General features: G+C 36.6%; 1 protein-coding gene across 6 annotated transcripts in view; it reads right to left on the bottom strand.

Moving 5' to 3' along the window:
- The window catches only part of foxp1b (forkhead box P1b), a 498,341-nt gene that overhangs the window by 378,842 nt on the left and 92,847 nt on the right, over positions 1-26,652 (bottom strand). For 5 of the 6 annotated variants that reach the window (XM_062045979.1, XM_062045996.1, XM_062045954.1 and 2 more), the window contains exon 3: positions 7,160-7,203. The gene's annotated coding sequence lies outside the window, so the exon portion shown is untranslated. Of the gene's footprint in view, positions 1-7,159; positions 7,204-9,015; positions 9,097-26,652 lie in introns of those variants that run through there. The other variant, XM_062045971.1, reaches the window with a different exon arrangement.

The raw sequence follows: 26,652 nt of genomic DNA, 5'->3' as shown, positions 1-26,652 counted from the left end.
GCCATCCCAGCTGAAGAAAGCACCACAGATGACAAAGTGACTCCAAGTGTCAAAGCAGCCAAACAGGCTCGTCCTCTCCCAGAAAGAAAGCTGGGAGCCGCGGAGGCGCTGCCTCGTCTCATCTGCGGGCGGCGTTCTCTGCCTCCTCGCCTCATCGTAACCGCGGCCGCGTCTGATGGTGTGCACAGTTCTATGGTCGGACGCTGGTTTGATTTCAGCCTGTGTGACACATCTGTTGCCTGTCATGTTTTGTTGTGCTTATCTGCGCGCTCAAACTGACTGCAACCCCGGCAAATGTGCTTCCCCCCCTGCCCGTCTGTGTATACAATCATGGCTTGAGTTTACACACAGGGCCCGCATGGTAGACATCTGATGGAACGTCGGTGGAGTAGGTGTCAGTCACTGCTGAAAATATGTGCCAATGCACGGTGGAATCTAAGTACCGTATTTTTCGGACTATAAGTCACAGTTTTTTTCATAGTTTGGCCGGGGGTGCGACTTATACTCAGGAGCGATTTATGTGTGAAATTATTAACACATTACCATAAAATATGAAATAATATTATTTAGCTCATTCACGTAAGAGACTAGACGTATAAGATTTCATGGGATTTAGCGATTAGGAGTGACAGATTGTTTGGTAAACGTATAGCATGTTCTATATGTTATAGATATATATATATATATATACACTACCGTTCAAAAGTTTGGGGTCACATTGAAATGTCCTTATTTTTGAAGGAAAAGCACTGTACTTTTCAATGAAGATAACTTTAAACTAGTCTTAACTTTAAAGAAATACACTCTATACATTGCTAATGTGGTAAATAACTATTCTAGCTGCAAATGTCTGGTTTTTGGTGCAATATCTACATAGGTGTATAGAGGCCCATTTCCAGCAACTATCACTCCAGTGTTCTAATGGTACAATGTGTTTGCTCATTGGCTCAGAAGGCTAATTGATGATTAGAAAACCCTTGTGCAATCATTTTCACACATCTGAAAACAGTTTAGCTCGTTACAGAAGCTACAAAACTGACCTTCCTTTGAGCAGATTGAGTTTCTTGAGCATCACATTTGTGGGGTCAATTAAATGCTCAAAATGGCCAGAAAAAGAGAACTTTCATCTGAAACTCGACAGTCTATTTTTGTTCTTAGAAATGAAGGGTATTCCACAAAATTGTTTGGGTGACGCCAAACTTTTGAACGGTAGTGTATATATATATATATATATATATATATATATATATATATATATATATATATATATATATATATATATATATATATATATATATATATATATATATGGTAACACTTTAGTATGGGGGACACATATTCAACATTTATTAGTTGCTTATTAACATGCAAATTAGTAACATACTTAATTTGTAGTAGTCTGAAGTTTCCGTCAGACTACCCCAGGGCAGCTGTGGCTACGAAAGTAGCTTACCACCAACAGGTGTGAATGAATGATGGGTTCTCACTTCTCTGTGAAGCGCTTTAAGTGTCTACAAAAGCGCTATATAAATCTAGCCGAGTCATACCAAAGACTATAAAAATGGGACCCATAACCTCCCTGCTTGGCACTCATCCACAAGGGTTGGAGTTGGGGGTTAAATCACCAAAATTATTCCCGGGCGCGGCGCCGCTGCTGCCCACTGCTCCCTAAGGGGATGGGACAAATGCAGAGGACAAATTTCACCACATCTAGTGTGTGTGTGACAATCATTGGTACTTTAATCTTTAATCTTTAATTTAATCCATTATTATTATTATTATTAAACTTAACTAAATAAGCAACTAATTAATGGTGAATATGTTCCCCATACTAAAATGTTACCATATATTATATTATATTTATATAGGATATCCACAAATATATATGTATGTATGTATGTATGTATATATATATATATATATATATATATATATATATATATATATATATATATATATATATATATACATATATATATATATATATATATATATATATATATATATATATATATATATATATATATATATATATATACATACATACATATATATTTGTGGATATCCTATATAAATATAATATAATATATGATATATATATATATATATATATATATATATATATATATATATATATATATATATATATATATATATATATATATATATATACATACATACATACATATATATTTGTGGATATCCTATATAAATATAAAATAATATATGACTATATATATGTATATATATATTTATGTATATATATATAAATATAATATAATACAGTATATAACTATGTATATAACTATATATATATATAACTATGTATATATAAAACTATATATATATATAACTATATATATATATATAGTTATATATATATATATGTGTGTGTATATATATATATTTTTTATATATATATATTTTATATATATATATATATATATATATATATATATATATATATACAAAGTATATATATTAAATAAATCAAATTTTAAAAAATAGATAATGTTTGAATAAAGTGAGTAAGCTTTGAAAGATCTGTGTGTGCAGTTTCTGTAAGAAAATAAACTAAGGAGTAAAAAAAGATAGTTTACAACATGAGTGAATACCGTGACTGCCGTTGTGACCGGCGTCGTCAGACCACAAGTCAACATGTAGAAGCGCGGCAGAGAGGCACACAGCCCCTATGGTGCTCTAACACATTCAAAAACTGGATCATTTACTTAAGCCCCGCATCCAAGGATAACTCTGGCCTTCATTAGCCTCAATCTGACATGGATGTGAACAACATGCTAGTTTGCAACATGAACGCCGCCCCTCCTCCCCACTTCAGTTCCCTTCTTTTCTTGAGGCGTCCGCAGCAAATTCCTCTGGAAATATCACAGGTTGTTAGCATTCCAGAGAGAATTTCACATGGGTGTACACTTAGGTCTTAATTAGGGACACTATTTGATCATCAGCAGCTGGGCTTTATTAAAAGTATGGCTTCACATCGCCCTCCAGTCCCCTTGGCTCACAGCTCACACAAGCAGAGTAGAACAGGAATATGAATATTCACTATCTGCTACGCTGAATCCCTGCTAGGGATTTCTACACCCAAGCAAAAGACTGTATACATCTTAAAATCATTTGCTTTTCAGGAGTGTCCTCATTCGATATTGATATCGCTACGATATCAGCAAAAAACAAGTATCGGTTTGCATCTAAAATATCCGGTACAAGCAGTCCTGCAGCTAGTTTACAGCAAAACATCCCCGAATTAGCACATATGGATGGTTCTTTTCTTGTGTTATAGCAAAGTCGATTACAAAAGGTTTCATTGATTGATTGATTGAAACTTTTATTAGTAGATTGCGCAGTACAGTACATATTCCGTACAATTGACCACTAAATGGTAACACCCGAATAAGTTTTTCAACTTGTTTAAGTCGGGGTCCACGTTAATCAATTCATGGTAAACATGGTAGGGTTAAAGTAGCAAAAGTAGAAAAACAAGTTGCCTCTATATTGAACCTATTATCATATATATCTGGTGTATTACACCAATGACCTACAAAGTATACGATTAAATAGTTATGATAAAATAGTATCAATCTCACAGAGATTCCCGAGCCATTTTGAGATAATGAGGAAGCCAGTCACGTGACGTAGAGTTCGGAACCGCAGATCCCTTCCCCATCAACAACAGAGCAAATACTGCAGACTTCGTTACAGTCAACAACGATTACTTTGTGATAAAATATGATCCAGAAACATTTATTGTTGATCCTGAATACAAGGAGGATGATCTACAAGTTTTAGAAGCTCTGCTAAACAGATCCAGCTTTAGTGAAACACTATAGCATCATGTAGCAGTATTGCTAAGTGCTAAAAAATAAATACAAACTACAAATAAAACGATAGCTTACTGTACGATGTCTGCTCTTACTTCGACGACGACTGATAGGGTGGCTATATCTTCCCGTTTAGATGAAGAATTAATCATGAAGCACACAGAGGGCTAACAAGTAGAGATGTCCGATAATATCGGACTGCCGATATTATCGGCCGATAAATGCTTTAAAATGTAATATCGGAAATTATTGGTATCGGTTTCAAAAAGTAAAATGTATGACTTTTTAAAACGCCGCTGTACGTAGTGGTACACGGACGTAGGGAGAAGTACAGAGCGCCAATAAACCTTGAAGGCACTGCCTTTGCGTGCCGGCCCAATCACATAATATCTACGGCTTTTCACACACACAAGTGAATGCAAGGCATTCTTGGTCAACAGCCATACAGGTCACACTGAGGGTGGAAATATAAACAACTTTAACACTGTTACAAATATGCGCCACACTGTGAACCCACACCAAACAAGAATGACAAACACATTTCGGGCGAACATCCGCACCGTAACACAACATAAACACAACAGAACAAATACCCAGAACCCCTTGCAGCACTAACTCTTCCGGGACGCTACAATATACAAGTCTCCCTGCACACACTGTCTTCTTTTGTGTGTTCTTGTCTCCATCTCCTGGTCCAAATTGAATGTTACAGATGAACAACTTATAGACTTATGGCTAAATCCTCCTAATAGTAAGGTAAAAGGTATGTTTTATAATGGAGAATAACTTTGGCGAGCCGAGACGCGATTGCGCGGGAGCAGCAGGACATCGCGGCCAGCTCAAAGTAAAGGCATCAAAGGGCTACTAGCTGTCTGTATCATTGCGACGCTAAGAAATACTTTGTTTGCATTAGCGCTTTTAATAACAACATTGCTAATATTTGGTTAATATTCAGGTCACGATATGTATATAAAGTATTGTTGGCGGGTTTTGGATGGTTATCTAGAGAGTTTTGTGGGCAAAATAGAGAGCCCCCATTGACTACATTGTTAGCAGACTTTTTATGTATTTTTTTTATTTACGACTTAGAATGCATGAAAAAAAAATATATATATATATATATATATATGTGTCCATGTCTTATATAGAGATTGTGAACGACAGACAGCACATCTCTGTCTAATTGTTGCGTTTTTCCAGTATGACTGATCTGATACTATGGTCAGATGGCAGTAGTGCTACGACGGAAATTACCGAAGACATTTGGCTGACTGAATTTGTGGCATTTTGTGATGTTGAAACTGTATTTTATTTATTTTTTTTGCATACTTTGCGGATTGTAAGTACAATTGCATATGGTTTCATGGATACAATATAATATATAAGCAAATAAAGTCAACTTGTTTTTCCACTCTACTGGCACTTTAAGGAGCAAGCAGCTACACAGCAGCTAAGCACATATTTCAACAATATTGCGCTCCTGAACATTTGTCAACATTAACAAGTATGAAATAAGCATATTACTTACTGATACAAAGTCTCCAGGGCAGAAGCTTATGAGAAAGTATCCAGTAACAAATGTGTCCGCACCATTCAACTTACTCCGCCGTGAGCCTAACTTAACCTCTAAAGGCCTTACTGGCCACATGCGTGAACAGCATGTTCTTATTTCCAAAAATGTGAACACTGTTGAAATGGGGTCTTATGCCGACTTATGGACACTTATACTGCTATCTGGTGGTGTCAGAAGAGTATAACATACAATGGAATATAGAAACAAAAAGTGTAAAAATAAAAATTAGGGTGTCCCTACACATGAAGTACACGTTTGTGTACTTATGGACTAAGTACATCATATAAAAAGATGATTTTTAGTTTGTATTCTAATTAGGGTCCAATAAGCCCAAATAGCAAAGAGAAATAAAACAGCTTGGGCCTTAAGAGGTTAATGATTGTGGCCACTAGGTGTTGCCAAAAAACAATTACTTTCACTTAAAGAGAGCATAAGTCCATTCCAGACAGTTAATAAATACGTTAGTGTTTTTCATCATTGTTTTCTCTACAAGTAATTTCACTTCTTCAAGCCTTTTCCAAACATTCCATACAACAAAATAATAAATGTTTGTAAGATTTGAGCTGTTATCATCGCGAATCAATATTCTTATCGGCCAAAACTCAAAGATCCAATATCGAAAGTAAAACAACTGTATCAGGAGACCCCTAATTTTTGGAGTACCTGGCTGAATCAGTACAGTTTTCAATGACTCTATAAACTAACTAAGCACAACATAAGGAGACAAAATGTAATATCTATGCTGATTATGACTCTTCACAAACCCTGTTTTTTTTACGATATAGGTCATATTCACTGCTCGCTGTACATATCCTACGAAGTCAGACCTACACTGTTTCAATGTCCATTTCTCAGATGATGCAATTGTTGATGACTGAAGTGCTGATATCAACCAAACCTAACCTCCCCGCCCCAACCCCCTCCACATCCCACCCCCCGGATTGTAAATAATGTAAATAATTCAATATATATACTCTGATGATGATTAACTTGTGTGATGACTGTATTATGCTGATAGTATATATTTGTACCATGAATTGATTTACACAAGTTGAAAAACTTATTCGGATGTTACCATTTAGTGGTCAATTGTACGGAATATGCACTGTACTGTGCAATCTACTAATAAAAGTTTCAATCAATCAATCAATTTTAGACAAAACTTTAAAAAAGTGATCTTGAGTAACACACATGCCATTCATTTTAAACTAAACCAAATAATGTAACTGAATAAATATCACTTAAATCAAAAGTGTCTTTTAGGAAAATACTCTCACTGTACTTACTAGGTTTGACTACTAAACACAACTTGAACACGGTTTTCACTTAGAGCACAGTAGGTCTGCGCTCAATGACTATTGACCACAAAAAGAACAAATATAAACATATATCAAAGGTTGACAGGAACTTTAAAACAAACTGTTTAAGGTGAAGTCTTCCTGGCATGAACGTTAGTCATTTGTGTTTACACTACACCGCTGGGCTTTGAAATTGTTTTGTGATGTGGAGTCTGCCAAAAGGGTCATTGTTTGTTTTTGATGTGTCCAAAACGCCACACAAGGAGTAATGACATCTGGGATGGATATCCAACACATGCACATGATGATCTCAGCAATTGTCTGGACCACGGTCAGTCTTAAAATAATGAATTATCTGTATAATTATTTGTATAACGTTTTTGGACTTTTGGCAGAATGTGAATGTGACCTGGCTAGTTTTAAGGTGTACCGGCATGCCAAGTACTTACCCTGATATCTGGCTCCACAGGATGTCTCGACTGGAGTCTCCGGCCTGGACAGGTGAGCAGCAGGAGGGAAAAAAAACATAAAAACACATTTTTATATGATATAATCAACTTTATGAACTTGTATAGAAATATAAATTGTAATCTGTTGAATGCTGGTCGAAACTATTGCTAACCCAATAGGGAAAATGTACTTTCTAGGAATTTTTGCCTATCATCCACAATCCTTACATGAGACTAGACCACACATGTACTGTATTTTCCGGACGATAGGGCGCCCGGTATTATAAGGCGCACTGCCGATGAGCAGGTCTATTTTCATACAAAAGGTGCACCGGATTATAGGGCGCAGTAAAGGAGTCATATTTTTATTTTATTTATTTTTTATGTAAAACACTTCCTTGTGGTCTACATAACATGTAATGGTGGTTCTGTGGTCAAAATGTTGCATAGATTATGTTTTACAGATCATCTTCAAGCCGCTTTCTGACAGTCGCTTCAGGATCCTCTGTTTTGTGGGCGGTCTTATATACGTGGCTCACTTTCAGCAGCGTCTTTTCTCTGTCATCTTTGTTGTAGCGGTGTAGCGTGCAAGGACGGGAGTGGAAAAGTGTCAAAAGATGGAACTAACTGTTTTAATGACATTCAGACTTTACTTCAATCAATAACGGAGCAGCATCTCCTCATCCGTGGCTCACGAGTGCAGCAACAACAACGCCCGGAAATGTGTCCTGTGAAAAACTGTTTGACCGGAACTCTCTAATAACGAAAGTTCCTTGGGTGAATAATGTAAACTCACTACACCGGTATGTTTTAGCACTTTCATGGTGAGTTTACTGACGGATATAAGTAAGAACTTTACACTACTTTTTATTATAAATGGCAACAGCGGAGGATGAATGTCCCATAACAAGAAGATAGAGAAAAAGAAGAAGCTTATCGACTACGGCGTTGGAACGGACTACAAAGGCGGATGCGCGCACATTTTCAGGACTTATGCAGATCCCAAATACAGATCAGCAGGTACAAGAAGGTAAGAAAAGTTCCTTTTGAATAATATTGGGAAACAAAACGGCAAATAATATGTCTCACCTTATACACACACCATAATAATACTCGTAGGTTGAAGCACAGTACAATCCATCCAGCGGTGTGGCTTCATAGCTTACCAAAGTCGTACTAAAGCATTTTGATAGAATTTTGAGCGCCGTGTGTAATGTTCTATATTTTCAATGGAACATTTAAAATGTTGGTGCAATCTACACGTATATCTTATGTGTGACTCCCATCATATTGCAGTCTCCACGTATCTCTTATTTGTGACTGCCATCTACTGGTCACACTTATCATTACACCATGTACCAATTTAAATAGATTCGAGGTTGGTAAGCCCAACCAAAATCATTCCGTACATTAGGCGCACCGGGTTATAAGGCGCACTGTCGAGTTTTGAGAAAATGAAAGGATTTTAAGTGCGCCTTATAGTCCGAGAAATGCGGTACTTCCAAATAGTTAAAAAAAAACTGCTAGCAAGAGGCAGTTAACAATGCATGTAATGAGAATATGATCTAAATCTAAAAAACAACAACAATGCTTTATATACATCCTCCAAGCATGCATGGAATGAAGTAACAGGCAAATTCATGGTGTAATGTTTACAATATTTTGGTCATTTTAAGCATTAGTAAAACAACTTACCTGTGTGCAATGATTTCACGCCCTGTTAAATCAATGTCAACATAGAAAGCACTTTCTTAAGTGAGAGCCTTGGAGCGTTATCAAAAAGCACAAAAGCAAAATGTTTCAAATATTAATTATACTATTTTTTTTTTTTATGATGCACTTTATGATGTCCTCACATCTGCGGTCCTCTCCAAGGTTTCTCATTGTCATCCCATTGGGTTGAGTTTTTTCTTGCCCTGATGTGAGATCTGAGCCGAGGATGTCGTTGTGGCTTGTGCAGCCCTTTGAGACACTTGTGATTTAGGGCTATATAAGTAAACTTTGATTGATTGATTGACTTTGATTTGTGTGTTATTTGTCTCAATTGCATTGCTGCAGCAAGTCGATGGAGAAACCCCCAAACAGGACAAACACAGACACACACACACACACACACACTGGTTATCATTTGGAATGGTGATCAAGTTTTTGATCATGACTTGTGGGGACCACCCTTTCTACAGGTTGTGGAGGCTTAAAAAAAATGAGGTAAAATGGCCACTGCCCAGTTAGCTCATACACGTCTTTAAAGGCCTACTGAAACCCACTACTACCAACCACGCAGTCTGATAGTTTATATATCAATGATGAAATCTTAACATTGCAACACATGCCAATACAGCCGGGTTAACTTATAAAGTGCAATTTTAAAATTCCCGCCACACTTCCGGTTGAAAAACTCCTTTGGATATGATTTATGCGCGTGACGTCACAAAAGCAACGGAAGTGGTTGGACCCCATCGGACCCGATAGAAAAGCCTCTTGTTTTCTTTGACAAAATTCCACAGTATTCTGAATCTTTTGCAATTTGTTTAATGAACAATGGAGACTGCAAAGAAGAACGTTGTAGGTGGGATCGATCGGTGTCTTAGCGGCTAAGTACAATACTGTAATATCCGTGATATTTGCATTAGTGTACTGTGTCTTTAAGGGTTTGGGGAACGCGCATGCGCGAGTGAGTTGGCGGAGAACTTGAGTGTGTGTGATCGTGACTTTTGGCTAAAAGCAGCTCGTGTATGTGTGTGCGTTACTTTTTGAACTACAACCAGTTACCGCTTGTTAGTAAAGCGATTGAGCAATTTGTTTAATGGACACTGGAGACTGCAAATAAGAAAGTTGGGGCCGGTGGAGCAGCGGACTACAGCAACACCAACACCAGGAGGTTGTGTTGTGTTTTGAGCAGGATAGCAGACGCACTACGGTGAGTCTAGCTTTGGCTTCCAAACATTTGATCGATTGCCCGTACGTGCGTGTCGATATGTGCATGTGACGTACGTAACTTTGGGGAAATATATGTTTCTTGCCGACTCTGATGGCGGCCGGGGTGTCCTCAAAAGCGTACAACGCCCGCCGCCGCATCTAAGTTAGCTACGCAGCTAGGTTAGCTTCTGTTTTTTTTGCTTCGCCAAGCTGAATATTATTAATCGTGTATTTACATGTTCATGGTTTAATAGTATAATTGATCTTCTGTCTATCCATCCAGTCAGGGTTTTTTTTTATTTAGTTTCTATCTGCATTTGAGACTGGCGCTATCGCGTTGGCTACTTAGCTAGGTTAGCTTCTGTTTTTTTAGCTTCGCCAAGCGGAATATTATTAATCGTGTATTTACATGTTCATGGTTTAATAGTATTATTGATCTTCTGTCTATCCATCCAGTCAGGTTTTTTTTTTAATTTAGTTTCTATCTGCATTTGAGACTGGCGCTATCGCGTTGGCTACGTTGCTAGGTTAGCTTCTGTTTTTTTAGCTTCGCCAAGCGGAATATTATTAATCGTGTATTTACATGTTCATGGTTTAATAGTATTATTGATCTTCTGTCTATCCATCCAGTCAGGTTTTTTTTTTATTTAGTTTCTATCTGCATTTGAGACTGCTGCTATCAAGTTGGCTACGTAGCTAGGTTAGCTTCTATTTTTTTAGCTTCGCAAAGCTGAATTATTAATCGTGTATTTACATGTTCAGTCACTGTGAATGTCCATTTCGCGTTCTCGACTCTCATTTTCAAGAGGATATAGTATCTAAAATGGTTTAAAATACAAATCTGTGATACACAATAGAAAAAGGAGAGAGTGTGGTATCCAATGAGCCAGCTTGTACCTAAGTTACGGTCAGAGCGAAAAAAGATACGTCCATCACTGCCTTTCAAGTCCTTCACTGTAACGTTCCTCATCTACGAATCTTTCATCCTCGCTCAAATTAATGGTGTAATCGTCACTTTCTCTGTCCGAATCTCTCTCACTCCATTGTAAACAACGGGAATTGTGAGCAGTACTACCGCTTGTGACGTCACGCTACTTCCGGTACAGGCAAGGCTTTTTTTATCAGCGAGCAAAAGTTGCGAACTTTATCGTCGATTTTCTCTACTAAGTCCTTTTAGCAAAAATATGGCAATATCGCGAAATGATCAAGTATGACACATAGAATGGATCTGCTATTCCCGTTTAAATAAAAAAAATTCATTTCAGTAGGCCTTTAAATCTCTGGATTGATGAAGTAATGTGCTGTTCATTCTTACTGGGGAAAAAGAGTTAATATGGTTCATGGGGACCAAATTTAAATAATTTTGCATAATTCACACTTATTTGTACGTGACTACCGAGGACCATTTAAAAAAAAAAAGAAAAAAAAAAGTTTAAATTAAATATGACATGATCCTGAGAATACAGCACTACAGCTGTCCTCTTATAGGAAGTTTCACCACTTAAATGTTCAAGCAAATCCTGCATCTTCTGTGACATTACTGAAAACTGCTATTTAGCAGTAATGAAGTTGTCTGCAACTCCAACTACCATATATAGAAGGATGGACAATTCTGAATGTGAATCATACTTTAAGGTAATAATGTTTTATAATCATGCTGTATGAAAATGTCATCCTAAGGAACATTAAACCAGATTTTGTTTTTGGAAAAAATATATCAGTATTAACTAGAGATGTCGGCATGCCGATATTATCGGCCGATAAATGCTTTAAAATGTAATATCGGAAATTATCGGTATCGTTTTTTTAATTATCTGTATCGTTTTTTTTTGTTTGTTTTTTAATTAAATCAACTTAAACTTACAATTAGTGCACCAACCCAAAAAAACTCCCTCCCCCATTTACACTCATTCACACTCATTCACACAAAAGGGTTGTTTCTTTCTGTTATTAATATTCTGGTTCCTACATTATATATCAATATATATCAATACAGTCTGCAAGGGATACAGTCCGTAAGCACACATGATTGGTCCACTAATAGTACTAACCTTTAACAGTTAATTTTACTCATTTTCATTAATTACTAGTTTCTATGTAACTGTTTTTATATTGTTTTACTTTCTTTTTTATTCAAGAAATTGTTTTGAATTTATTTATCTCATTTTATTTTATAATTTTTTTTTAAAAAGGACCTTATCTTCACCATACCTGGTAGTCCAAGTTAAGCATAATAATGTGTTAATTCCACGACTGTATGTATCGGTATCGGTTGATATCGGTATCGTAATTAAGAGTTGGACAATATCGGAGTATCGGATATCGGCATAAAAGCCATTATCGGACATCCCTAGTTTTAATTAAGGATGGATACTATACAGAATCACAGTACTATTAATGCCAGGATAACCAGTAAACATGTTTTATGGGCCAAAGCTTAAAAATCACTTAGGCATCTTCAGAATGGATCTGACTATCATTTAAAATGGTTTCCCTTTAGGGCAGTGGTCCCCAACCTTTTTGTAACTGCGGACCGGTCAACGCTTGAAAATTTGTACCACGGACCGGGGGGGGTATGGTATTTTTGGTATCATGGTATCATGTGTGCTTACGGACTGTATCCCTGCAGACTGAATTGATCTATATTGATATATAATGTAGGAACCAGAAATATTAATAACAGAAAGAAACAACCCTTTTGTGTGAATGAGTGTGAATGAGTGTAAATGGGGGAGGAAGGTTTATTGGGTTGGTGCACTAATTGTAAGTGTATCTTGTGTTTTTTATGTTGATTTAATAAAAAAAAAATTGAAAAAATTTAAATAAAATTACTATTATTATTATTTTATTTTTTTATTACTTGTGCGGCCCGGTACCAATCGATCCACGGACCGGTACCGGGCCGCGGCCCGGTGGTTGGGGACCACTGCTTTAGGGGACCTGTTTTTTTGTCTCCATACCGTCAGAGGTCCCCTAAAGGTGATTGTGTAAACAGAGCGATGTCCCCATTAAGTAAGCATTGCCAGAACACACAAACACACACACACACACACACACGCACACACACAAGCACAAGCACACACACTCAATTCCCAAATCCCATACAACACATTAGTTGTACACCAGACTTGTGGAACTAATAACACTGGGACACAAAAGAGGTCACTTTCAAACAAGTATTCATTCAAACTGATTTAATAAACGCCTTTTCCTATTACCAACACCACCCTCACCAGACACAGCAACGGCAACTCCCTTGATAAAACAAATAATGGCACATTGCAAAAAAAAAAACTGTAAACGAGTGCAAATTAATTTGCGCTTTGCTCTAATTGCGTTTAAATACTCGTCCTACCTAACCTTGGATCAAGCACTTCTTAATTACAGAGCTCCGAAGACAAGGTCGACCACAGTGTTAGTGAAAAATAAAAGCAGCTTGGGAAAGGAATACTAAATGTTATGGATCAGCAAACAGGGACACCGGGAGTACTTTGTCCAAGGTGTCAGACTGTGCCGTTCACATCAAATCCATGTCATTCCATTTTATTGACTCACACGCCCTCATCCTTCGCTCTATCCCTCATTTTCAAACACGGCAAAATGTGTTTCCTGCAAAAAGGGAGAGGTGGAAAAGGCCCATCCTGCTCCCTACAATCAGCGTCACCCCACAAGAGCCGCCACCACCACCGGGCTTTTTTTCTCTTTTTTTTTTTCTGCACAGACAGCAAAACTTCCCTGAGAGGGGGGAACGCCTGCCAACCCAAACAGGGCTTGTATTCCTCTTTGTGGCCGCCGGCCGCCCGTGTGGGTCTGTGATGTGCTTCCTGAGGGCTCGCTGCAGCTGGAGCACTTTGAATAAAGGTAACCGGCAATGTCAACGCTACTGTAAACTTGCGAGGCCGCCCTTGTCAGCAGGACGTTTCCAATCAAAGCAGAGAATGCCCCCCTCAGAAAGCACATTGTGTTATGTCCCAGCGACACAATTCCACACTTCCCAGAGTCACAAAGAGGCAACAAGAGGGCAATCACTGTATGCTGGCCAAAAAAATGGCGCAAGAGCAGGAATTACATTCAGCTTTGGCATCTCAGCAAATTTGCAAGAAAATAAACTAATATACTATCCCGGTTGTCGTAAGGACCAATGAGTTATTTTAGTGCCCAAACAAATAATCCCTTGCCTTGGTGATTCAATTTGTGTTTGTTTTTTTTGTTTTTATCAATCAATCAATCAATCAATGTTTATTTATATAGCCCTAAATCACATATGTCTCAAAGGGCTGCACAAGCCACAACGACATGTGGCTTGTGCCACAATTAAATGCCATTTTGAGCATTTAATTGACCCCACAAATGTGATGCTCCAGAAACTCAATCTGCTCAAAGGAAGGTCAGTTTTGTAGCTTCTGTAACGAGCTAAATGGATAGACAACCACTGAAAAATAAGTCACCATGGGGCCACAGAAAGTTGCAAGTACCAGCTCTCTGATAAAGATGACAAACGCGAAGGATACAAATATTAAATATATAAATTATTTTTAGGCATATTATACATATACACAATAATTAAAGTTCTCATAAATACCTATATATATATATATATATATATATATATATATATATATATATATATATATATATATATATATATATATATATATGTGTATATATGCATACAGTATGTATATGTATATTTATGTGTATGTATATATATATATATATATATATATATATATATATATATATATATATATATATATATATATATATATATATATATATATTTATATTTATCCATCCATCCATTTTCTACCGCTTGTCCCTTTCAGGGTCGCAGGGGGTGCTGGAGCCTATCTCAGCTGCATTCGGGCGGAAGGCGGGGTACACCCTGGACAAGTCGCCACCTCATCGCAGGGCCAACACAGATAGACAGACAACATTCACACTCACATTCACACACTAGGGACAATTTAGTGTTGCCAATCAACCTATCCCCAGGTGCATGTCTTTGGAGGTGGGAGGAAGCCGGAGTACCCGGAGGGAACCCACGCAGTCACGGGGAGAACAAGCAAACTCCACACAGAAAGATCCCGAGCCCGGGATTGAACTCAGGACCGTTGTATTGTGAGGCACATGCACTAACCCCTGCGCCACCGTGCTGCCCTATATATATTTATATATATATATATATATATATATATATATATATATATATATATATATATATATATATATATATATATATATATATATATATATATGTATATATGTATATATATATATATATATATACACACTACCGTTCAAAAGTTTGGGGTCACCCAAACAATTTTGTGGAATAGCCTTCATTTCTAAGAACAAGAATAGACTGTCGAGTTTCAGATGAAAGTTCTCTTTTTCTGGCCATTTTGAGCATTTAATTGACCCCACAAATGTGATGCTCCAGAAACTCAATCTGCTCAAAGGAAGGTCAGTTTTGTAGCTTCTGTAACGAGCACAACTGTTTTCAGATGTGTGAACATGATTGCACAAGGGTTTTCTAATCATCAATTAGCCTTCTGAGCCAATGAGCAAACACATTGTACCATTAGAACACTGGAGTGATAGTTGCTGGAAATGGGCCTCTATACACCTATGTAGATATTGCACCAAAAACCAGACATTTGCAGCTAGAATAGTCATTTACCACATTAGCAATGTATAGAGTGTATTTCTTTAAAGTTAAGACTAGTTTAAAGTTATCTTCATTGAAAAGTACAGTGCTTTTCCTTCAAAAATAAGGACATTTCAATGTGACCCCAAACTTTTGAACGGTAGTGTATATATATATACATACACACATGTATGTATATATATGAGTACATATTATAATAATATAATGGATGTATAATTGATCATTATTATATTTGGTTATAAAGAGTATGTAAAAGTTCAACTTCTACCTTATCTTAGCGTATGTATACTTTTGACCCAGCAGATTTGGTCACATTTTCAGTAGACCCTTAATAAATTCATAAAAGAACCAAACTTCATGAATGTTTTTTTGTGACCAACAAGTATGTGCTCCAATCACTCCATCACAAAAAAATAAGAGTTGTGGAAATTATTGGAAACTCAAGACAGCCATGACATTAGGTTCTTTACAAGTGTATGTAAACTTTTGACCACGACTGTATGTACTTGTATTGTATATGTATTTCAGACTTGACCTTTTGTAACGGATTACAAACAAAAAAACACAATGTGAGTAAATATCTGTCACGTTTTGATCTTGATTAGCTGACACGCGAGCGGAAAGGAGAACAATCCAGCTGAAACACTAATTAGTTTTGCTCACATAAATGCCAACTTAAAAAAGTGACCAATTAGAAAGTGGAAATGAGACATGCGAGGGAAACACAAGCTTGTCATGTCCAACAAGTCCCCAATGTGTGACTTGACCATGTGATGACGTTCACTCACACATGATTGGCAGGCTGCCTACTATACGTGGTCTCACTTGTTCACGGCACTATGCATTGAATAGCCTGCGAGTTCGATTGAATGGTCACATCAAAGACCGACTGCGCAGCTTGTCCATGCGGATCTCGGAAGCAGCAGTCTGCAAAGAGGAAAACATCCACCAGGCAGACCGCAGCACCAGCTGCTTTCTTGTAAAGACCAGGAAGAGCCAAGCTGCTTGCTTTTCACAGGTGCTCCATTTCTTTGACTGCGCTCTTTCAGCTGCCCCTGCAATAATTCCTCTGCACGCATTGCGAAGTCCTACCAATAACTCTATACGGTTTGTTTATGTTCCGGGCGTATTTCCTGGACCAGTCAAAGTTAGAAAGCTGCCAACAGCTAACAGAGGGTAGTGCTACGACGCCAATTTGTGAGCTGCCAACTGCAGTAAACAAGAGGAGGAAATTAACTGTGCAACAAAATGCCTCAAAACAACAAGAACTATTCCGTTGACTTCGCACCAAAACAGATAAAGTTTCCAATTGAACAAATCAGCTGTTCTGCCATACGTACAATCTGTAAGTGGATTGTTTTCTGTCATATTGTTCAACATAGCAACAAACGTTTATGTTGTTTGAGCCAAAAACGGGAAAATACACAGACCGGCCACCACAAACAAAACAAAAAATGAGGGCCGTCAAAATGAACCAGTTAACTCATGTGATTAATCACAAAAAATGATCACATTTATATTGAACACACTTATATTAATCATGCAATTTATTTTGACCGTACATGCTTTTCCACCTTAACCGCTATACGGTCAGTGATCATATCAATGCTTACGTTTAGAAATGTCCGATAATGGCTTTTTTGCCGATATCCGATGTTGTCCAACTCTTAATTACCGATTCCGATATCAACAGATACCGATATATACAGTTGTGGAATTAACACATTATTATGCCTAATTTTGTTGTGATGCCCCGCTGGATGCATTAAACAATATAACAAGGTTTTTCAAAATAAATCACCTCAAGTTATTGAAAAAAATGCCAACATGGCACTGCCATATTTATTATTGAAGTCACAAAGTGCATTATTTTTTTTAACATACCTCAAAACAGCAGCTTGGAATTTGGGACATGCTCTCCCTGAGAGAGCATGAGGAGGTTGAGGCGGGCGGGGTTGAGGTGGGTGGGGGGTGTAGGGGGTAGCGGGTGGTGTATATCCCGGATGAGTTAGTGCTGCAAGGGGTTCTGGGTATTTGTTCTGTTGTGTTTATGTTGTGTTACGGTGCGGATGTTCTCCCGAAATGTGTTTGTCATTCTTGTTTGGTGTGGGTTCACAGTGTGGGTGTCAGGGGGACTGCATTAGAGTGGTTCAGATCTTACCTGTCAGAGAGGTCCTTCTCTGTCAGGCTGGGGGACGCCACCTCTTCTTCTGCTCCGCTTTACTGTGGTGTCCCCCTGGGATCCATTCTAGGCCCCATCCTGTTTTCCTTGTACATTCTCCCTCTTGGAGAGATTTTTAAGAAACATGGAGTGTCTTATCACTTTTATGCAGATGACTGCCAAATGTATATGCCAATTTCAAAAGACCACGGCCCCCTGACACCCCTTCTCAACTGTCTATGTGATGTCAAGGCTTGGTTAGCCCAGAATTTTTTAATAATGAATGAGGGAAAAACGGAAATTTCAGTTTTTGGTCCGGCCCTCACTGACTTGGGACCATTGCAAAATCATGTGCGTCCCAAAGTCACCAGCCTTGGCGTCACTATAGACAGCGATTTTAAATTTGACAAACAAGTCAATGGCGTTTTAAAATCGTGTTTTTATCATCTTCGTCTTTTAGCAAAGGTAAAACCATTTTTATCTTTTAACCTTTTTGAACAAGTCGTGCATGCTTTTATTTCAAGTCGCCTGGACTACTGCAATGGACTTTATGCTGGCATTAGCCAAAAAGCTCTCTCCCGGTTGCAGTTAGTCCAGAACGCGGCAGCACGACTTTTAACAGGGGCCAGGAAACGTGAGCATATAACCCCAATTCTTCGGAGTTTGCACTGGCTCCCTGTTCATTTTAGAATTGATTTTAAATCCTTGCTGTTTGTTTTTAAAGCTTTACATGGACTGGCACCTCAGTATATCTCGGACCTCATCCAAATTTACACACCTGCGCGCGCTCTGAGGTCCGAGAGCCAGCTCCAGCTCGTGGTGCCCAGGACGAGACTTAAAACCAGGGGAGACAGGGCCTTCTCTGTGGTCGGCCCTAAGCTCTGGAACACTCTGCCCCTCCATGTTCAAACTGCTCCCACAGTGGAGTGTTTTAAGTCTCGTCTTAAGACCCACTTTTATTCTTTGGCTTTTAACACTACGTGAGTTGTGTGGTCTTCTGTCCTCTGTTGTCCTGTGTGGTTAGGGTTAGGGTTATAAATTTTGATGTCTATTTTACTGTTTTAATTGGTTTTACCCTTTAAAATCGTTTTTAATCATATTTATTTTTTATATTGTCTCTGTATTGGTTTTCTATTCATTTATTCTTTGTTTTTATTCAGTCATTGGTGTAGCATAATATTGTCTTTAATATTATTTTTAATATCCTTTTTAATATTGTTTTTAATATTGTTTTTAATATTGTTTTTAACATGGCTGTTCAGCACTTTGGAAACATTCTTGTTGTGTAAATGTGCTATATAAATAAAGTGGATTGGATTGGATTGGATATTTGTAACAGTGTTAAAGTTGTTTATACGGGCACCCTCAGTGTGACCTGTGTGGCTGTTGACCAAGTAAGACTTGCATTCACTTGTGTGTGCGAAAAGCCATAGATATTATGTGATTGGGCCGGCACGCAAAGGCGGTGCCTTTAAGGTTTATTGGCGCTCTGTACTTCTCCCTACGTCCGTGTACCACTCCGTACAGCGGCGTTTTAAAAAGTCATAAATTTTACTTTTTTAAACCGATACCAATAATTTCCGATATCACATTTTAAAGCATTTATCGGCCGAAAATATCGGCATTCCGATATTATCGGACATCTCTACTTACGTTAGTAGAAAAATGAGTAAGGAGACTCCAACTTGTGTTCTCACTGGGAAATTTCACTTCTAAATACAGCCTGAAAAAACTTTATATAACATTGTTACCAAGTATGGGGGAGATAAATGACATGCATTCAAGTAAAATGTTTAAAAATGTTCCTGGATGACATTCTGACAATAAAATGTCATTTATGAACAAATATTGTTTTTTTCTTAAGCAAATTTTAGTTATGCAAGCCAGTAATCACTTAGACTTAGACAAACTTTATTGATCCACAAGGGAAATTGTTCCACACAGTAGGTCAGTTACAAAGGATGGAAAGGGTAAGGATGGAAAGGATAATGTAGGTATAAAGTACACAAAAAATGTACCATAGTTTGAGTTTGAGTTTATTTCGAACATGCAAGCATACAACATGATACATCACAATTTCCAGTTTCTCTTTTCAACATGTTCGAAAAGGAGTAGGAAGAAGCAGATCTTATTTAATCCTACCCCTTTTCTTTTACATAACAGTTGCTAAACTTTTTTGTTCACTTCCTGTTCTCAATTTATTCACAATGCACTCTATAAGTAATCACAACAAAAATAAATAGATAAATAATAATTGGTGAAGTAAGTTACATTTCAAATGATGAGATAAGTAAGATTATTTTGAGAGTGAAAGAATGGATGAATTAAATAAATACAGAATGTTTACCATGGTTCTTCTTCTTTGTACTTTGTAAACACTTTAAGTTTGAAGAGTTTCTTGAAGTGGATCATATTAGTACATTGTTTGATTGCTTTGCTTAATCCATTCCATAATTGAATTCCATATACTGATATACTGAAGGTCTTAAGTGTTGTACGTGCGTACAAATGTTTTAAATTACATTTTTCTCTAAGATTATATTTCTCCTCTTTTTTTGAGAAAAATTGTTGTATATTCTTGTGTAGCAGGTTATAGTTTGCTTTGTGTATAATTTTAGCTGTTTGCAAATTCACTATGTCGTGGAATTTCAGTATCTTTGATAGTAGCAATATAAAATACAACATGTATGTAATTTTTACATATTATATATACAGTATATAATATATACTGGTATATTATATTATATTTTTATATAATATATACAATATATACCTGTGATTAATCATGATTAATCTAAATTCCAAAACACGATTACGGTATTTTTCGAAATATAAGACGCTACTTATTTTCCTGTGCTTTGAACCCTGTGGCTAATAAATAGTTCTCATTGCTCACAAGCAGCTAATTATGTATCTCTATTCGGGCTGCAAATAGTAGTCGATTCAATCGTTTAATTCTATTAGAAAAAGCTTTTATTTATATTATGTTGCTTTCATTAATCGTTTAATAAGTGTAACTACTAAAATGTATCAACTCGGACAGAGTTTCCACACGGCTCTTGCAATAGAGCACACATTAGAGTGATGTGTCGGTGCAGTGGTGAATAGTAGAGTTTTGTTTCTATTAATGCACACATGATAAATGTGCATGGATTAGGAAAGAAATATGGTTATGATAAGCAGAAATATTGTTGTTATACATATATATATATACATACATACACATATATCCATATATATGTGTATATCCATAGATATGTGTATATGCATGTATATGTGTATGTGTATATGATATATATATATATATATATATATATATATATATATATATATATATATATATATATATATATATATATATATATATATGTGTGTATATATGTATGTGCAAATATATATATATATATATATATATATATATATATATATATATATATATATATATATATATATATATATATATATATATATATATATATATATATATATAATTGTAGTTTAATTTAATTATTTTCCCAAAAATATGCATTGAAGTCACAAAGTGTGTTTTATCTGATTACTCTATTAATCGAAAAAACTAATCGAAAAATTACTTGATTAATAAAACACAGGACGACATTACAGAAAAAACTAATTTGTGTAATAACAGAGAATGAGGAACTAGTTTAAATATTATGTTGATATTGTTTAATTCAGAAGTGTATTGAAAAATATACAGTTAGTACATGTGATCGGTATTGGTATCGGTCGATTTTACTCATGGATGATCGGTATTGAAATTGGCAGCATAAAACCCTGATCAGAACATTGCAGTTCTAATGGCTAGATGTGTTTATGTACAAAACCCAAAACCAGTGAAGTTGGCACGTTGTTTAAATCATAAACAAAAACAAAATACAAGTATTTGCAAATCATTTTCAACTTATATTCAATTGAATAGACTGCAAAGACAAGATACTTAACGTTCAAACTGGAAAACGTCGTTATTTTTTGCAAATATTAGCTCATTTGGAATTTGATGCCTGCAACAGGTTTCAAAAAAGCTGGCACAAGTGGCAAAAAAGACGGAAAAAGTTAAGAAATGCCGAGCTCATCTAAGATGGACTGATGCAAAGTGGAAAAGTGTTCTGTGATCTGACGAGTCCACATTTCAAATTGTTTTTGGAAACTGGACGTCTTGTCCTCCTGAACAAAGAGGTAAAGAACCATCCGGATTGTTATAGGCGCAAAGTTGAAAAGCCAGCATCTGTGATGGTATGGGGGTGTATTAGTGCCCAAGGCATGGGTAACTTACACATCTGTGAAGGCACCATTAATGCTGAAAGGTACATACAGGTTTTGGAGCAACATATGTTGCCATTCAAGCAACGTTATGTCATAACGGGGGGGTCGCAACTTACTGCGAGGTTTGTTCTCCCAGGACGCAAACAGACTATTCCGGACAGGACTTGAAGGTAGGAACATATTTATTTATTAATTAATCCTACACATGACAAAAGACAGGAACTAAAACAAAAGGAAAGCATGCCGATTGCACGAGAGGCTTAGGAACATAATACTTAACGCAGGAAACATAGACGCTAACACTTAGCCTGAACTATGGACATAGGACAAACAAGACTTACTGTGGCATGAAACAAATAACTAGCAAAAACTTGGAATCGGACATGGAACGAGCAGCATGAATTAAGCATGAAACAAGCATGAAAATGTGGCATGAAAAGAGCAATGACGCCAGGACGACTAACTGGCAAAGACAGGCTTAAATAATAGTCTCTTGATTAAAGCACGTGCGTGTCCCAAACACATGAGGCAGGTGAAACTAATCAGTCGCCATGGAAACTAAAACAAACAAGGATGTACAAAAAGAGGAACCCATGGAGTCTTAAAACTAACAGAAAATAACAAAAACATGATCCAGACCACAGATCATGACACGTTATCATGGACGCCCCTGCTTATTTCAGCAAGAAAATTCCAAGCCACGTGTTACAACAGCGTGGCTTCATAGTAAAAGAGTGCGGGTACTAGACTGGCCTGCCTGTAGTCCAGACCTGTCTCTCATTGAAAATGTGTGGCGCATTATGAAGCCTAAAATACCACAACTTTGGTGACTGTTGAACAACTTAAGCTGTACATCAAGCAAGAATGGGAAATAATTCCACCTGAAAAGCTTCAAAAATTGGTCTCCTCAGTTCCCAAATGTTTATTGAGTGTTGTTAAAAGGAAAGGCCATGTAACACAGTGGTGAAAATGCCCCTGTGCCAACTTTTTTGCAATGTGTTGCTGCCATTGAATTCTAAGTTAATGATTATTTGCATTAAAAAAAATAGTTTCTCATTTCGGACATCAAATATCTTGTCTTTGCAGTTTATTCAATTGAATATAAGTTGAAAAGGATTTGCAAATCATTTTACTCTGTTTGTATTTACGAATTACACAACGTGCCAACTTCATTGGTTTTGTGTTTTGTAAATTAATCATCTTATAAGCACAAGTTGTGATATGTTCTGAAAGTGAAAAGTGTTATTTCCTTACACAACCAAGATTTTGGGGGCCGATCAAGTGTAGAACCGGCTGCTATTCCCTAGCAAACAAAGGCTAGTGTTTAATCACTGTCAAATGGAAGACCGATAGGCTGTCCAGGCCACAGCTCCTGGGCTAGGAAGTGGCTAAAAAAGGCTTGCGATTTCCAGACCTGCGCCTTCTTACTGGGAGGAATTCTCAGATGCCAGGTCACTGCCAACGTCCTTGCAGCCAATGGCAGAGAGGCCAGCAAGTTCACATTAACTGTGGAGTGTAACTGCACTGAACATCTGCTCATGAATGAGAACGCTGCCCACTAGCCTAGCGAGTTGAGGCCCGCTGATAAAAAATTCAACATTACCCTCACTGGCACGCTAGTTTTGCACTATTCTCCAGAGCTCTCCGAATTATATTAAGAGAATTTCAGCACAGGCTGGTGTATGCGAGAGAACAGCTGGCACCGAACAAGGATCGGCTGCTCAGCCAGAGCTCAGGGACTTCACATAAGATTTGCCTTATCCAACACCATTTGTCCTTGAAAGAAAACATATACGTGTTGGTCTCCCTGGTAAAAGAAAAAAATACAATAACAAAAATCAGAGACCGTAGTTAGCATATAAATGTGACCCGTGGGCAAAGTATAAACTGTCATTGCAAAAAACAATACAGTGCAAACAGCATGATCATTGATAGGTATTTTACTTGGTTAGTATGCATCAAGTCTTTTTAGATATAATATTATACGTTAGGTCATTTTATTAATAAAATCCTCTGACGAGCAGGGAAACCTGCGAAACAGGCTTGTAGGGATGATATAGCCTCCGTGTTTTTTCCTGACCTAACGTATATTCCGCTCTACCCTGGTATTGAGCACTGTATAACGGGTAAACCACAGAAACCTCGACTATAGATATAGTATTATGTAACTGGCCTAAGGCAGTGTTTTTCAACCTTTTTTGAGCCAAGGCACATTGCTTGCGTTGAAAAAATGCAGAGGCACACCACCAGCAGACATCATTAAAAAACGAAACTCAGTTGACAGTAAAAAGTTGTTGTCGCAATTGTTGGATATGACTTTAAACCATAACCATCACTATAGCTCTTGTCTCAAAGTAGGTGTACTGTCACCACCTGTCACATCACCCCCTGACTTATTTTGAGGTTTTTGGTGTTTCCTGTGTGTAGTGTTTTAGTTCTTGTCTTGCGCTCCTATTTTGGTGGCTTTTTCTCTTTTTTTGGTATTTTCCTGTAGCAGTTTCATGTCTTCCTATGAGCGATATTTCCCACATCGACTTTGTTTTTATCCTTCTTCGTGGGGACATTGTCGATTGTCATGTTCGGATGTACATAGTAGACGCCATCTTTGCTTTACAGTAAGTCTTTGCTGTCGTCCAGCATTCTGTTTTTGTTTACTTTGTAGCAGTTCAGTTTTAGTTTTGTTCTGCATAGCCTTCCCTAAGCTTCAATGCCTTTTCTTAGGGGCACTTACTCACTTTGTTTATTTTTTGTTTAAGCATTAGACACCTTTTTACCTGCACACTGCCTCCCACTGTTTCCGACATCTAGAACGCAATTAACTACCGGCTGCCACCTACTGATATGGAAGAGTATTACACGGTTACTCTGCCGAACTCTAGACAGCACCGACACTCAACAACAACACATCATTTGCAGACTATAATTACTGGTTTGCAAAAAATATTTTTTACCCCATATAGGTGAAATTAGATAATCTCCCACGGCACACAAGACTGTATCCCGCGGCACACTAGTGTGCAGGCTGTTCAGTGGCAAAAAAAAGCATGCCAAGTAATTTATAATGATAATTTTATTGAATACAATTGACACATTTTTGTAAATAAAAGTATGTTTGCGTTATTTCAAAACCGAAGTTTTATAGGATTAAAAAAGTTTTCTATGGTTAAAAAAAAATAGTGCTGTCAAACGATTAAAAAAAAAAAATCAGATTAATCATACTTTTAAATTTGAAAAATCACAGGTTATTACTCGCTTGCATAATGGTAAATGGATTTTACTTGTGTTGCGCTTTTCTACCTTTAAGGTACTCAAAGCGCTTTGACCCGATTCCCACATTCACCTAATGATGACGCAGCATCAAAAGCAACTGGGGTTTAGTATCTTGTTCAAGGATACTTCGACATGATCACAGGGGGACTGAGGATCAAACCTGCAACCTTAAGGTTGGCAGAGAACAACTCTACCACCTGAGCCATGCTGCCCAGAGCCCTAATCAGATATTATTACCACCGTCTACCAATACATATGTACATATATATATATATATATATATATATATATATATATATATATATATATATATATATATATATATATATATATATATATATATATATATATATATATATATATATATATACACACACATATACATATATATATATATATATATATTAAAAAAAATATATATATATATATACATACCATACATAAGGTATATATATACAAAAACACATACCTGTATATAAGAATAAATACACACACATATATAATATATATATATATACATATATAATATATATATATATATATATATATATATATATATATATATATATATATATATATATATATATATATATATATATATATATATATATATATATAAATATACATATATATATATATAAATATATATATATATATATATATATATATATACATATATATATAAATATACATAAATATATATATATAAATATATATATATATACACACATATGCATATATATATATATGCATATATATATATGTATATATATGCATATATATATATATATATATATATATATATATATATATATATATATATATATATATATATATATATATATATATATATATATATATATATATATATATATACATATATATATATATATATATATATCCAAGTCCGAGTCCATGGTTCTCGCCCGGAAAAGGGTGGAGTGCCATCTCCGGGTTGCGGAGGAGACCCTGCCCCAAGTGCCCAAGTGGAGGAGTTCAAGTACCTTGGAGTCTTGTTCACGAGTGAGGGAAGAGTGGATCGTGAGATCGACAGGCGGATCGGTGTATCGATCCGTTGTGGTGAAGAAGGAGCTGAGCCGGAAGGCAAAGCTCTGAATTTACCGGTCGATCTACGTTCCCATCCTCACCTATGGTCATGAGCTTTGGGTTATGACCGAAAGGACAAGA

Source organism: Entelurus aequoreus, linkage group LG01 (genome assembly GCF_033978785.1).
Source record: "Entelurus aequoreus isolate RoL-2023_Sb linkage group LG01, RoL_Eaeq_v1.1, whole genome shotgun sequence".
In the NCBI taxonomy this organism is placed as follows: domain Eukaryota; kingdom Metazoa; phylum Chordata; class Actinopteri; order Syngnathiformes; family Syngnathidae; genus Entelurus; species Entelurus aequoreus.
Note: the sequence above shows the minus strand (reverse complement) of the source record. Positions and strands in the feature narration are given on the sequence as shown.